Raw genomic sequence first — 15,562 nt, forward strand, 5'->3', positions numbered from 1 at the left:
AAACCTCAGCCCTCCAGCATGCCGGCTCTGTCGGATACGCTGTGCAGGGAGCTCCCAGCGCAGCCCTGGCAGCCAGGCTCACCCTGGGATGCTAGCCCCCAGCCACGATCTAATTCAATTTAATTCCATCCGATTTAATGACTGACTGAACCCTACCGGTTTAATTAGCGAGCCAATACTCAGCTATCAGCTGGTCATTGACTTGGGAACCGTTCGGCCATGTGCCAACCCCTTCCCTGCGCTGGGCAGAAGGGATGGGGGAACCAGTCCCTGCTCCGAAATCCCTCGGGTGGGTGAGGATGAGCAGGGCCAGGAGCAGTTAGCCCCTGGCAGGGCTGCGCAGAACATTGCCCTGCTGGAGGTCAGCTCCAGCATCTGCTGGGCACCAGCATTTCCCCTGGCCCCAGAGGGAAAACGAGTCTGCACAGCACCGTTAAGGCCGGGGTGATCACTGTTGCGGCTTGTCCCTGTGGTGCAGGTGTGGTGCAGGCTTCAGGGGGCCCAAAGCCACGTGCCTGGGATGAATGGGGACAGACCCAGCCTGCCCCATGCCCTACGGGAGGGCTCAGCATCAGCAAAGGGCTGGAGCAGAGCACCCAAGGCACGTGTCCACCTCAGCAGGGGAAACTCAGCTTGTGTGCAGTCTTGGTTTGAGTTTTAAACCACCCCCCTTGCTTGCCCACCCTCTGAGCGGCCCTGTTGTGAGCTCAGAAAATGTGGTACTGCAGAGGAAGGGCAGCAGACAAGCAGAGGGAAGGGCCTGAGGGGTTTGGGTACCACAGAAAGGGTGCCCAGAGGTACAAAACACCACGGCTGGGGGCCTGGTCCCCTGGGGCATCAGGGGCTGAAAGGGCAGAGCATCACAGTATGTAGGGCTCTTCCAACGTGGCCGTCACTCCATTGCCAGGAGAATCGCCTTGTTCCTCTGATCATCTCCCCATTTCCTTCCCAGGAGCATCACCTTGTTCCCTCGATCATCTCCCCATTTCCACAGTCCTCTTCCTATTCCCATGACCATCTCCTTCTTCCTGTGATCACTGCCCCATTCCCGTGATCATTGCCCCGTTCCCGTCATCATCTCTTCATTCCTGTGATCGTTGCCCGTTCCCATGATCATCGTCCTGCTCCCCTGCAGGCAGCGTTCCCATTTCCCACCTTGGTGTGGGTGCAGCTTGTGTCGGGGCACAGAGAAACCAGGGGCTAATGGGCATTCCTCAGAAATTGCTCCCAGCTCACCAGTGCAGAGAGAGGCCAAGCACCACAGTGGCAATCCTTTATAGAGCCTCAGGAAGAAGATAAAGGTGATTTGCAAATGATGCGATGATTTTATATTTAATTGGACTTGTGCCTTTTCTCATCTGTTTAAGATGGATGAGATTGGTCTGAGCATCTGAAAAGGTTGTTTGTAAAACAAACACGCAGCTATTAATTATCCTGGATGTTAACCTTGGTCTTGTTTGACTTTGCTGGAAGGCACCGCAGGAAGGCCTGCTCTCGCTGCAGGAGGAACCCTGCTGGGTTCAGCCGAGCGGGCGCAGCCCCTGGTGCAACTCGTGGCACGGCAGCACAGCAGCGGTTGCAACCACCCGCACTCAGCCATCTGCAACCGGCTTAAAAGTGTCCCCGTAACCCAACTGCACCGGCCTGGTGAGCCCAGCCAGCTCCATGCCGCCTGGAAACACGGGGCATCCCCGAGGGTGTTGTATTTACACCCTAGGGTTTGAGGAGGCTGATCGAATCCTCATCTCTTTTTTTTTTTTAAAAAGTAGCTCTTTTTATTTATTTTGTTTCCATTGCTTTATTTATTTATTCTTCCTTAGCTGTGATTTTATATGTGTGTTATTATTCCAGCACCAACAGGTCTCATCACTGGGGGGGAAACTAAACCTTATTCTGGGAGAAATAAAATAACCCTTTTTTGCATTTTTTTTCTGCTCAGACAACCTCCACCGTGGCTGCTGTGCCTCCAGGAGAGCTTGGTTGAGTTCAGAGATTTTTCAGGGTAAAATCACGTGGAAGTCAGCACAGAGGGAGAGTGCTCTCACAGGCATTGTGTTTAAATAGTGCTCACGGAGGAACGATGGCTCTGCGTGGTGCAGCCACCAAAGAGGACGGAAGAGCTGAGAAGAGCTGAGGCGATTGAAGGACATCCCCCAAGTTCAGCTGGGGAATGAAGTGACCCCAGGGGGCAAAGCCACTATTTCAGGATGCATAAAGAGCCCCCTATCCCCCAGCTTGAGCACACGTGGGATAACCAAGCCATCAGCATGTCCATGCAATTAACAGGGCTGCTTTCAACAGCGGCAGCCCGTGCTGCAGGGGACGGGGCTATCGGTTCACTACAGGAGGTGCGGTTGATGGAGGGGTTTAATAAACACATCCTTGTCAGGAATTTCATTTTTCTGTAGGGTTCTTTCCCCTCTTTCCTCCCCTTTTAATGTAAATTCTCTGTCGGGGTCCCCACGAAGCCAGCCCTCACCCCCAGCCGACCGGGACCTGCAGCGAGTCCGGGCTGAGCGCCCGCCAGCCCTTCTGGTAGCATTTAACGCTGGCGGCCACCCAAAACCGAGATCGCTGTGGAGGAAAGAAAGCAGCGCCTGACGGGAGGTGAGATATTGCAGGATGTCTGGGAGACAAACCCGCTCGGGATCATATCGCTGCCCACGGTAGCAAGGTAATGCACGAGCAGCACAAGGCTGATGAGCTGTGTCACAGCCAAAGGACCGCTCGGCAGCCTAGCAGGAGCACCCGATTTATTTGTTTCCAGTACTTAAAAATGCCCTGCCTCAAAGGCATCTGGTGAAGGGAGAGATTTCAAATAATCCTCCACTCTTCTTCTTCTTCTTCTTCTTCTTCTTCTTCTTCTTTTTTTTTTTTTTTTTGGAAACAACCCTTTTCCTGGGAGCTTCGAATAGCCATAATCTGCTGATGGCCAGGCAGGTCCTGCTCAGCAGGAGATGCTTTCACAGCTCCCAGCCCAGGTTCTCCAAAGGAGGCAGCTAAAAGGGCTGCAGAGGGGCACCTAACACCAGGTGCACCCCCTTTCCTCTGGCCAGGGTCCCACGTACCCCTCATTTTGTGCCCACCAAGGGTGCTGATGCTGCTCTGCTCCCTGGACCTGCGGGTCCCCTTCCAGCAGCACCTGGGTGCCCAGGAGCTACCTCTCACCTCACACCTCCTCCCCCAGCCTCTCCTCCCAGGAATGCAGCGAATGCAAACGCTGACAGCTGCCCAAACCAGCTTTTACCCTTATATAGTATCTGCTCACACGCTCCCTACCGAAAGCCGGGCTGGAAAAGCCTGATGACAGTGTGGGAAGATAAAGGGCTGCTGCCACAGCAGGGATAAATATTTGTCATTTTCCATCACTTTGTAAGAGCAGGCATCAAGGATTGACGGCAACCTGCAATTAAACCGGATTCCGATCTGATTAACCGCTGCATGGCTCTGCCTGCTTAACCCCTGCGCGCCTGCCGCCAGCACCAGAGGGGTTAACGCTCCTGCGTCCTGCCGCGAGCTGTCGCAGGGGATTAATCGCAAGTCCAAGGCTTCCTGCGGTGCTGCACGGGTGCAGGCCCTGGATGCAAACAGCGAGTGACAGCTGGAAGGGAGAGGTGGCCTCGAGCGAAGCCCCCTCATCGCGCGCTGCTGGCGGGTGCTGTGTCTGCAGCCCCGACCGGGCCCTTCTGGCATCACTGTGGGGTCCCGACGCGTTTTGGCAGTGCCCCGCAATAAGCAGCTCAGCAGGAGTCCAGAGCAGAGCTGGGATTTCCCATTCCCAACCAGCCTCCAGTCTCAGCCTCCCAAGCGAGCTGCCTGGCCCTGGTTCCCACTGGTTTTTACTGGGCTGGTCCCCGCTTTGCCAACACTGCAGTGGCCAGACGTGCCCCTGCTGCAGAAGCATCCAGGCAGCACCCCTGGCTGGAAAGTGGGAGGGAAAGGGCGCGGATCTACCCAGTCTGAAGCCACGTGCTTTGGTTTGGCTCTCTGCAAACTCAGCCAAGCTGCTCACATTTCCAACCTTCCCTTCATAGGCACAAAAATTCAATTTTCCCTCTTTTTAGTCCCCTGGCTCTCTGGTTCTTTTAAAACATCCTGACTTCTGCTTAAGGATAACCAAAGCCTGCACGTGTAGCGGGAGGAACATGTGCAGGCAGGCTAAACCACCCGAAATCATGCACGGGAGCTGTGTGCAAATGCATTTGTTAATTCACAACCATGCCCCCCCCCGCTCTTTTCTCTGCATAGCTGGAGGTGCTTTTGCTGCTCTGCGGTGACACCAGGGAGCCGCGCGCCCACTTGGGCTGGGTTAGATGTAACCCCCCTCATTTCTCCCCTCCCTGGTTGCACTACAGGTGTTCTGTGCCGGATCGTTGCATTCCTGGCATGCCTGAAATTCCCTGACGCTTAACCTCAGCTCCGAATTTCCTGGATTTCTAATGTTTGGGCTTAGGTTAATAGCAATGAACTTGTAATATTATTCACCCCAGACTGCTGATATCTGAGCTTCCCCGTAACTCCAGCTTAATTCCGTTCTGTGCATGTAACATATACGTTTGTTATGACTGCCAAAGCTGCCTCAAGATTTTCAGTTCTCCCTTTTCTATGAAATCTTTTAAACCTGATATCTCAGGGCAAAGTAACTTGGAAAAGATTGCTTTTAATGAGAAATCTCTCCCTCTCACACACACGCTGTGCTGCTGGATGCATCTAAGCAGTCCTTCCCCTCATCCCATAGCTGGGAGCACACATCGGCAGCCTGCACATTTGTGCAGGATACCTTTGCAGGACAATGATTTTGTTTCTTTTTTTGCCTTTCCCCAGGTGCCCACTGGACCTGACTACCAGCCTTTCTGCTGCAGTGCAGAGCCCCGCTGCCCGCCAGAAACAGGGCCCCACGGCCGTGCTGCCGGCCTGAGTGAAGCAGCGCAGCTCCGGAGGCTGCTCTGAGGGATGCTGCTTTGCTCCAGCTGCAATTCTGCTGCTGGAAAAAGTTGTTTTCATGGTGGTAATTTCAGGGCGGGTGGGTAAAGGGTAGAAAGCCTTGAAGGCAAATGTTTGTGTATGTTTTATAGCGTGCTCCAGCCCCGTTCCTGGGCTGGGAGGGAGAGGAGCTGGTGGCTCCTCTCTGGCTTGGCACACGCAGTGGCAGAAGGAACAGCTGGATCCAGGCTGCATTTCATCCCCAGGACAGGACCACAGGGCTGAATCCTGCCCTTCTCCGGTGCCAGCAGTGACTGCGGCGAGCTCGGCTGTGTAGCCTTGGTGGAACATCGATATGAGCCTGGCTGGGGATGAGTCAGAGCAGGACACCACCTGCCCCGCACCCTGACTCTGCTCGCTCAGCACGTCCCTATCAGCCCCACCATCGCTTCGCCTCCGAGGTGGCCTCTGGGGGTAAGCGGGGCTGGGCCAGCTGCAACCTGCGGCTCGGCACCGCCAGCCCCTCCAGGATCATCCCGGGGTGACAGCAGGGACTGAGCACCACGAACACATCGGGAGATGCTCTGTGCCGAGGACAGTGTGTGGGTGGTGACAGCCCCTTGCCCTGCTGACCTGTGCCAGGACGATCACCCACTCTGCAGGGAAACACCGTGGTGCCACGGTCCTCTCCTCTCTCCCAGCAAAAAGCCCTTTGAAGAAACCATCTTCAAAATGAGAATCGGGTACGCCCTGAAGGCCCAGATAGTCGAGATGCTCCTGTTTATTTTTACGCTGAACTGGTGATTATTTGAGTGCCTGTGGTTAGCAAGACCACCCGGGCAAGAGGGGTCCTGGATACGCTGCGCTGGAACCTCCGTGGGTTCCCAGTGTTACGGTGGCCACCCACCAGCATCTGTCTGCAGCCTCCCCCGGCCCGGCTGCTCCATCCCCAACCCCGTGCCATGGACCCCCCCCCCCAGCTGAGCCCCCCAGCTGTGCTCGGCTCCCAGGATGGGACCCCTCAGCCTGAGCACGGCCTGGCCCTGCCGGCTTCGCCCTGGCCCATCTCTTGGCTGGTGGTTGAGGCCTCCAGGCCCCATGCTTCAGTGACAGTGTCGGCCTCCTCCTAGCCAGGCCTGCAGGGTCACAGAGGCACAGAATCCCCGAATGGGCAGGATTGGAAGGGACCTCTGAAGATCATCCAGCCCAACCCCCTGCTGAGCTGGATCACCTAGAGCACCTTGCGCAGGATGGCACCCAGGCGGGTTTTGAACATCTCCAGAGAAGGAGACTCCACATCCTCTCTGGGCAGCCTGTTGTAGTGCTCTGTCACCCTCCCAGTAAAGAAGTGCCCCCTCACATTGAGCCGGAACCTCCTGTGCTTCAGTTTGTGCCCGCTGCCTCTCGTCCTGTCGCTGGGCACAACTGAAAAGAGACTGGCCCCATCCTCTCGACACCCTCCCCTCAGGTGTTTATATATACGTTACTGAGAGGTCTCCTCTTCTCCAGGCTAAACAGGCCCAGTTCCCTCAGCCTGTCCTTGTGCGACAGGCGCTCCAGTCCTCTCATCATCTTAGGAGCCCTCCTCCGAACTCTCTCCGGTACTTCTATGTCCCTCTGGTGCTGGGGAGCCCAGAACTGGGCACAATGCTCCACGTGTGGCCTCAGCAGGGCCGAGCAGCTGGGGAGGATCGCCTCCCTTGAGCTGCTGGCAACACTCTTCCGAATGCAGCCCAGCATCCCCTCGGCCTTCTGGGCCACAAGGGCACATTGCTGCCTCCCTCCCGCTCTGCCTGCTGTCCACCAGGAGCCAGGTCCCTCTCTGCAGAGCTGCTCTCCTGCAGGTCAGCCCCCAGCCAGGACACCACACAGCAGCCGATGGTCCCTCAGTGGCAGCCAAGTCAGAAAAGTAAATCATCTGTCAGCAAGCTCCAGGTGACTGGACAGGGCTGATTTCCTCTGCAGGCCTGGGGGCCGGCTCTCGAGAGCTTTCCCAGCTCCAGCAGCAGAGGGCAGGAGACTGAGTCACCACGGGACCAAGGAGCACAGCTCGCTCCAGCATCCTTCTGGTCCAGGACGTGGCCACAGAGGTGGAGCCAGGATCCCTGGTTGAGGGTATTTGCAGCTGGATGGAGATATTTCCACCTCCCACCCTTCTCCCCATTGCTCCCCATCAGCACGTTCCCTCCAGTTACGCTGTGTCTGCAATTTTCTCCAGGAATGAGCAGAGCAAAATCTTTTCCACTGGAAATAGCTTTGTCCCCAAACCAGGATTTTTTGCTTTTGATTCCTTTTACAGAAAATGTTCCAAGTTACAGATTTTTGTAAAAACAAAAAACACCAAGAGGTGAAATTATCCCTCAAGGAGAAAAAGAAACCCTCCCAAACCACCTGGGTCAGGGCCCCCATGTCTGTGTGTACATCCTGCACCCGGCCCAGCATCTCACGGTGCTGTCATTGCTCTGGGGCTGGAAATGAAGGCTGAGCTCCTGCGTCTCCATCGGGCACTGGTGCGAGAGAAATGGCCTCATGGAAACACAGTGATGGTGGGGTTTCTTTGGCTGTAACCTGGCAGATTTGCCCTCATTTTCTGCTGAACTGGAAATTAAACTCCTGTTTCTGACTGCTTGATGTCCTGGCAGACTGTCTGGGGAAAGGCTGCGGACCCGAGTCTGGGATTTGCCCCTTCTACCCCTTTGCTGTACGGATCCTTCAGTGCTGCTCCTGCCCAGGGCACTGGGACAAGTGGGTCCCACTCCCCACCTTGATGGCTGCATGGGGCTGATTGTGTCCAGATGCGTGGGATTTTTTTTGCTGTAATACATTACAGGTCACAACACTCTTCGTTGAGTAGCCCCCTAACGATTAAAGGGGAAGGAGGGATTTTCATGGGTGGTTCCCATTAAGCCACGGGCACACACTGACAAAATAAATTAAGGATGAAAGAGTTCACATCCAACACATCTTGGATGCTTGCAGGCCCACTTTGGTGGAGCTTCAGCTCCCTGTCCGAGGTCCCTGCCACTGTGCTGGAGGTTCTCGGGACAGGGCTCAGCCGAGCCCTGCACGCTCCCCGCAGCAGGGAGTGAGCTTGGGGTCGGGGCTCACGCCTCCCAGCCCTGCTGCTGGGGCCTGGCTGGGGCTCCTTGCACACCCATCTCTGCAGGAGGACACAGGCAGGCTGGGAAGATATTTTTGACATGATCTTGCCACGTGTTTAGTTGAGATAAAGAAGGTCCAAGGTGCCTTTTTTTTTGCTGGTATAATTGAAGACATGGGAGGATTTTTAGCTCCTGAACCTCCTATTGGTTCGGACCAAATATCTGTTTTGCCCTTTGCTTGTCTTCAGCAATGGTCTGGCTCCTCCAGAGCCTCTTGATGAGGTTCTGGCAGCTCTTTGCACCTTCTTACTCACACCCACTGTGCCATTGGACCCGAGTTCTCTTCCAACCTAGATGATTCTGTGATTCTGTGACTCTGCCTCTGCGGCCCCAGCCAAGCTGACCTTTCCCTGGAGCAGTAGACAGCTTCACAGAGCAATCTCACTGACAGTGGGACCTATTTCCATCCCTCTCCCACCACATCTCCAAGCAGAGCCTTTCAGGGTGGTATGTAGCCTGGGGGCTGCTTAGCTTGGGGTCCCCCACCCCATGTCCCCAGTTTAAGAGTTTTTATCATTTGATTTCTCTCTCCCTTGGTCATCTTCCATAATCACATAATTTTTCCTTTCTGAAGACCCCCTTTAGGGAAAAGAAGAGGATTTCATAGTTGCTGGAGGAGCTGACACCCAACCCTCGGGTGAAATCCAATAGAAACAGCAGCCATAAGTGAACAGGGAAGAGTAAGATTAGGTTGAGCAGATGCAGTTGGTTCCATAGATACTCTCCCAGCCTCCAGATTCTTTCAACATGCAAGATTTCCTGAGCCTCCTGTGGTTTGTTGGTTTAGCAAATCTCACCAGATCTCTTTCTCAAGCATCTATTCAGTGTCTCCTTGAATCCATGAAGACCTTCTTCAGCCACAGCTTCCTTTGGCAAGGAGTTTCCCAGATCCACCAGCCCTCAGAGGATGAACCACACATGCATTTGTCCCATGGTTGGCTTCTGCTATCTCAACCAGGGGCCCTTAGCTCCTGTAGCAGAGGATGGCAGCCCCCCTCCATTCTGAGGGGTGTTTCTGAGTTCTCCAGAACTCCAGTCCAGGAGGAATGTCTCCGATGGCATTGCTCCTATTGCAGAATTCACCACAGAAGAGCTGAAGGAACAAATAATTGAAGTCAAGTCACCACCCACCAAAAGGGGAAGAGGTCTTTAGCCAAGTGGAGCTTGAGCAGGCCCTGCGAGTGATGCCATCTACACCAACACTCCTGTGTGCGCCCCACTCCTTATCTAGGGCATAGTGGATTCCTCCTACCCCTCATTGTGCAGCCCAGCAAGCCAAACCCACTCCTCCATCACATCTAACCACCACCTCAGGCAGCTCTCAGATGGAGAAACCTTGCCTTTCCGTGTCCCCAGGGCTGCGGTCGGTTCCACTGGGGCCAGCAGTGAGAGGTCGCCCACATTCCTCCTTGTCCATAGTTGATGCCTTCGAAAGTGGCTTTTGGGTGTGCAAACGGAGGCATCTGGAAGGAGCCTGATGAGTGGTTCCTAAACCTGCCCGTTGCCTTGCTCCCAGCCCAGCCTAACTGGGCTGAGCGGTGCTACCTGACCGGTTTCTATCCCGCTTGGCTGGTTTGGCCGTTGCCTTGTCGGTTGCTGGCGAGACAACTGTATTTTCTGGTTTTACTTGCAGCAGCTTTAATGTGGGACGAGGCTGCTGGCTGATCTGCTTGCACGCTGCAGCTCCAGCATGGGCTGGGACCGAGGCAGAACACACGGATTTGTGGTTGTGCAGCTGGAGATGGCCGAGACCTTCTCACCAGTACCAACCGCTGCTTGGGCACTGGGAATGCGCCACCCAGGTAGCCATAAACCCACATTGTCTCCTCCTTGTGGCAGCCCTGGGAGAGCTCCAGCAGCTCAGTGCTGCTCTGCCTCCTGTGGCCAGGGCATGGGATGTTCAACCAAAGGGCATCCGTGCTGGGGGTGGGCACGCAGTGGGCACTCGGTGCTGAGCTCCTTGGCTGGGCACGGGCCCCCCACCCTACTGCCAGGGATGCAGAGCGTTCACCTCACCCAACAGGAGACATCATCCCGACGCTGGAGATGCTGCACGCACCTGCTCCTGCTGCGTGCCCTGGGACTGGGATGGTGGCTTAGGAGACTCACTTAAAGTCATCAGAGAATCTGCCACAAAGCCAGGAATTGGCTGCAGATCTCCTAAAGCCCGGTTTAGTATCTTCACCACCAGGCCTGCCTTCTTCTGCCAAGCAGTGTCTAGGGTCGGGGACTGAGCTGAAGAGCAAGGAACTGAACCCGAGAGTCCCAGCTCCTCTTCTCCTCTGCTTGTTTCCACTCGGGTTGGCTCACTGTAAATAAAGGATTAATCGAGGCTGTTACAGTTAACTTGAAAGGACCCTGCAGCATAAATTCATGATCCTAAACATAACCAGTTCCCGGTTAGTAATTAGCACATTTCGCTGTGATCACAAGTGCATCCTGGGAGCTCTGCAACAAGTACAGGATCAGCAAGAAAAATATCTGGAAGCGATGGCAGGGATTTCAGACAACTCTCTGGTTTGCAAACACGACTGGATTCTTGCTCTCTGCCTTGTTGGGAGTACTCCATTACTGGAAGACCTTTGGGAATGGCAGCAAATTCCTCGAAACTCATCTCTTTCTTCAGAATTGGGGCCCCCATAATTCCTGGACCCATGCCAGCGTGAGCACGCACGATCACTTTATCATCCTTAACTCCTTTTTTCCTCTGAAGTAGCAGCGGTGTTCCAGTGCCTCAGAGGGGCGATGAATATTTCCAAAGGGTTCCTGCACGAAGGGATAAAACCCCTGCGAGAAGCTGCTGTCCTCCCCCCGCTCACTGAGTCACACTCAGGTCAGCGACCACGGCAGGAGGAACATTTTTAGCATGGTTCGGGGCTGGCGCTCGGCCTGGGGAAGTGCTGCATGCAGAACGTGATAAATCACAGCTTTCGCTGAATCCCCCCGGGGGGAAACTTGAAGCTGCTTTGTCCAAGCTTGTTACGTTGTAATACATTAAGGAGCCGACTCGTGTCTTCCAGAAGCTGAAACTCTTCCTGGAACAAAGAGACATCGTGGGATGTGGTGGGCGCTAGGAGCTGGGTGGCCTTTGGGCAGAGGAGAGGGAAGGGACAGAGCTGGAGCCCGAATGCTATGCTGGGATGAGAGGAGCAACGCCATTTTCATCGGGAAGGAGCACCCCAGGAAGTGTTTTGCTCTTTATTCCTGGGGTTTGCCCTGTGCTGTCTCCATCCCTCTGCTCACAGACCCCACCACCTCCCCAGTGTCCTGGCAGAAAGCATCCCATGGGAGTCCACGCTGGGGCTGAGCCTTCGCTGGTCACGTCACTGCTGTGACAGTGGCTGCAGGGGGCAGTGACCGTGCTCCAGGCCCTGGTGCTGCCAGGAGCCGTGCCAAGGCAGGCACAAGCCCCCTGCCTGCATCCTGCTGCGGTGCTGTCCTGGGCTCTCCATGCCAAGGGACTAGGCACAGGCAGTGGGGAGCTGTCTCACCTGCCCTGGGCCTTGCCACCAGGAGGGGCATCTGCGTGGTGCTGGGTCAGATCTTGTAACTCCTTCACCCTTCTTTTTTTTTTTTTTCTATTTTTCTTTTTTTTTAATTTTTTTTTTCCTTTCTCCACTTCATCTCCCTGTGCTCTGTGTTTTTTTTGGCCATTCTCACCAGGTATTTCTCCTGATTTCCTCTCTCATTCCCCATCCTGCTCCTACTCAGCCCTTGACAACCTCCTGTTTTGGATACATTCAAAATTTGGCCAGGCAGGTTCTGCCTGTGGCCTTGGAAGTCCCTGCCCAGGAGGTGAATCTCTTACCTGCTAACTGGGGACACGTGTGTGTTTGATGGCCCAGGAGCTGAGGCGACCTAGCTCATAGCTGGGGCCATGAGGATGGGTTTGGTTTCATCCTCCCAGCCACAGGAGACGTGTGCAGGACGATGTGTTTATTTTCCCAGCTCCTTCCCCAGCAGCCCACAGCAGATGTCTGGCGGGAGCACCGCTGCTTGCCTTTTGATGGGTGATTTCATCGCGAGTCTGGGAATCTGCACCGAAACCCTCTGCCAAGGGGCAGCGATGCTGCTGGAGCAGGTCCAGCTGATCTGCTGTGCTCTGAAGTGTGCAGGGCAAGGTCTGGACGCCCTCTGCTCTGCAGCTGTGGCCAAGGGGCATGGAGGTGTTGGGTCCGAGCCCCACGAGTGGGTGGGACAGACCAGCATTGCTGTAGGGATGTCCACATTATGAGCACTGCACCCCAGCAGGCCTGGGATGCTCACCCAGCCCTGTGGCTGCCAGGCTGCTCCTGCTGTGTTTGTGGTGCAGAGAGACCCATGCACAGAGCCTCGCTCCTCATGTGGGACTGCATGGTGGAGAAATGGTGCCCAGAGCTGCTGGAGGTGCTCTCTGGATGCATCAGAGCAGAGCCAGCAGACCAAAGCAGGTCTCTGCCACAGCCCTGGTGAGCCTGGGCTGCTGAGCCTCCACTGGGGTCTAAGTAAGCACTTGGAGTAAGAGTGGAGCAGTTTAATAATGCCTCCTCAGAGATCTCCACAAGCCATCTGGGCTTGGTCCTGGGCACCCTGCTCTGGGTGCCCCTGCTTGAGCAGGGGGTTGGACTAGATGGACCCAGAGGTCCCTTCCCAGCTCAGCGGGAAGCACTTTTAGCAGTGCTTCCCTCTGCAGCTGCAGCCTATGGAGGCCACTGGCGAGGGAGAGGTGGGGCAGCGAGGTTTCAGCACTTGACACTTCACGGCTTTCGTGTAACTCAGTGAAAGTCAACAACGAAGCTATTGGAGCAGTCTCAGGTATCCCTAGCTCAGCAGGTGAATGAGACCAGGGGAGATGCTGTCAGAGCAGCAGATGCAAGGAGGTGAGGACCAGGCTGCAGCTGAGAGCCAGTCGTGCCATTTGGCAAGGAGGCAAACCAAGTCCTCAGCACAACACCAAACTGCAACAGAGACCAGGGGTGAAAATCCCAGAGCTGGCTTTGGGTAAGCAAACAAACCTGGTCCACACCGAGCCCTCCAGCTGTGGGGCTCGTGCCAGCCTGGCACTGAGTGCGGCCCCAGCACTGCAGGGACGGGGACCCAAGGCAGAAAGCTCTGCCATCTCTGCCCCTAGGCCACCCGGGACACAACAAACAAAGCTCATACACATCTAGGATTTACTTGGGACCCTGTTGCTTTTTAGGGCTGTGTCAGCACAGACAGTGCATCTTCTAGCTTGGGAAATCCTTGGGGATGTGATCAGCAGTGAGGAGGACAAGCAGACCAGCAGGCTGTCCGCAATCAGGACATTTTTTGTCTGTAAGTTAGACTCCAAAGCAGTGAACTGAAAGGCACACACGTAGGCACGTGGGAAACATTAGATTTGCCATCAAAGACTCATCCCCGTGGAGGAGGAGTTGTGCAATCTAAGCATAAAAGTAGATACAAACAGAAAAATACGCAATTTCTTGCAAGTAAGCAAGAAGTGCAAGGGGCAAAGACTCCTTAGCAGAACAACTGCTAGCTGGAGGGAGAGGAGGCCAGGGCTGTAGAGGAGGAGCCTGAAGATGCCTTCTCCCAGCCAGAGAAACACCCATCTCTTTGCAAGGAGCTGGAAAAGCCCAGCGGGGCCTCAGCTTGTCCCCAGAGAAGGGCTAAGAGAAGAGCCAGGCATCACATCACTCTGGACGCCCACACAGGGGTGGAGGTGTGCACTGATCACCGCGGGAAAGCGGCTGACACAACTCTCCACTCACACCCAGACCCGATGCACTGCGTATGTAGGAGGAATATTTCCACTGCTTTCAAGGGGAAAAATTCTGGGAGAGGTGACTTATGCCAAGTATTTTTACGTTGTATGCATTAGCAGGGCTCTGGCAGGTAGGCTTGGAAAAACAGGAGTGAGCTCACAAGCAAAGAGCTCTCCTTTAGGATACAATGACCTCACTGCCGTTTGGGTGGCTGGCAGCACCAGGGGGCTGCGTAGCAAAATAAAACCATTTTTACTGGGGTTGGGGGCATTTCACTTTATACAGGGGATGTTTTGAGTTGGAAAGAAGCAGTAGAGGGGTGCGATTCATGGGTCTTTGGCACTCTGAAGCAGCCGGAACTACTGGGCTAAGTCTCAATCAAAAATAAAATAAATAAATAAAACACAAAAACAAACAAACAAACAAAAAAACACAAAGATGATGGAATAAATAAACTATAATGGAAATAAAGGGCCTGAGTGAGAGTTTATTACAAAAAGATGTAGAAGGATGGGGTACGGAGAGCCTCAGAGTGTGAGCGGTGTTGGGAACCACGTTGCCAGCCCAATGGCTTGGATCACACAGGTGTGCAACAGGCACGAAGCTCAGCCTGCCCATGCAGTATGGTAAATGTCTTATTCCCCAGGAGACACAAGACAAGCACAAAACTGCAAAGGGGTGCAAGCTTGGAGGACATCTCCTGGACCGTGAAGACGCCAGTGGCCCACCTGCCTGGTGCGGGGCAGGAACCCCATGCGCAGAGGTTCCCACCTAGGAACCAGGGACCCCAACAAGCTCAGCATGCAAGGAACAGCAAGAGCAGCCCCCAGGGGTCTCTCTTCAAGTCTGCATGGAGGGAAAGTCCCCTGCCACCCCTGGACAAGGCTTTGGTGGTGAAGCTCACAATTTCCAGCAGGAATGATGGCAGAGCTGAGCTGCCCAAGAGTTGGGTATTTTCCAAATGCCTCCCCAGGCCGTCAGTCAGTGAGACCCCAGGACACCAATACCCATCTCTGCCACAGGTGAACCCAGAGAGCAGTGTGGTGCTGGAGCATCAAAATTTCCATAGGAGGAGAAACTGGCACAAATATTTCACACCTTTGTTTACAGGAAGCCAATATTAGTGAATCCTGCTTGACAAATGGCCCCCGCAAGACTGCAGAAATACCTTTTCCATCTGCAAATGGGCTGTTAACAGGGGAAGATTTAGAGGTTTCAAATGCACCTCGAGAGTGTTTGATAAAAATGTGTGGGAGCAAAGTCCAGAGCTTGAACTAATACTTCTCTGCTGGATCAAACAGGCTTGTCTAGACTCCGGCAGGATGCAAACTACTGCCAGAGCTACTGCTGGAGAGGAGACTGCGGGGAGTCGCTGCGGTATTGCCCCTGCTCTGTTTGTTGTTTAACAGGGGTTCTTTATAGCCACTAGGATCCTGGTTAAAGGTTGGTGATTCATAAGACAAAAATAAAGTCTAAAGGATATGTGGTATCGCTTCAGCACTGGAAAAGCAAAGATAAAGGGCAGAAATGTTTCAAACTGGACTCCAGTGAACGTAGAGATAGGGGAGGATGTTAAGGCTTATTGCATGTGCCAAAAATAGAGTACATGAAGGAAAATAGCCTGTAACAATACACAGGAAAAGTGTATTATCTCCAGGAGCAAAGCAGCACAGATTTCTTTATACTGTTTAGAAAAACAAACGAAAAATATGACTTTGTCATAGATCCTTATTCTTGTGTGTTTAAAGCAGC

The sequence above is a fragment of the Anser cygnoides genome, chromosome 19 (assembly GCF_040182565.1).
Source record: "Anser cygnoides isolate HZ-2024a breed goose chromosome 19, Taihu_goose_T2T_genome, whole genome shotgun sequence".
In the NCBI taxonomy this organism is placed as follows: domain Eukaryota; kingdom Metazoa; phylum Chordata; class Aves; order Anseriformes; family Anatidae; genus Anser; species Anser cygnoides.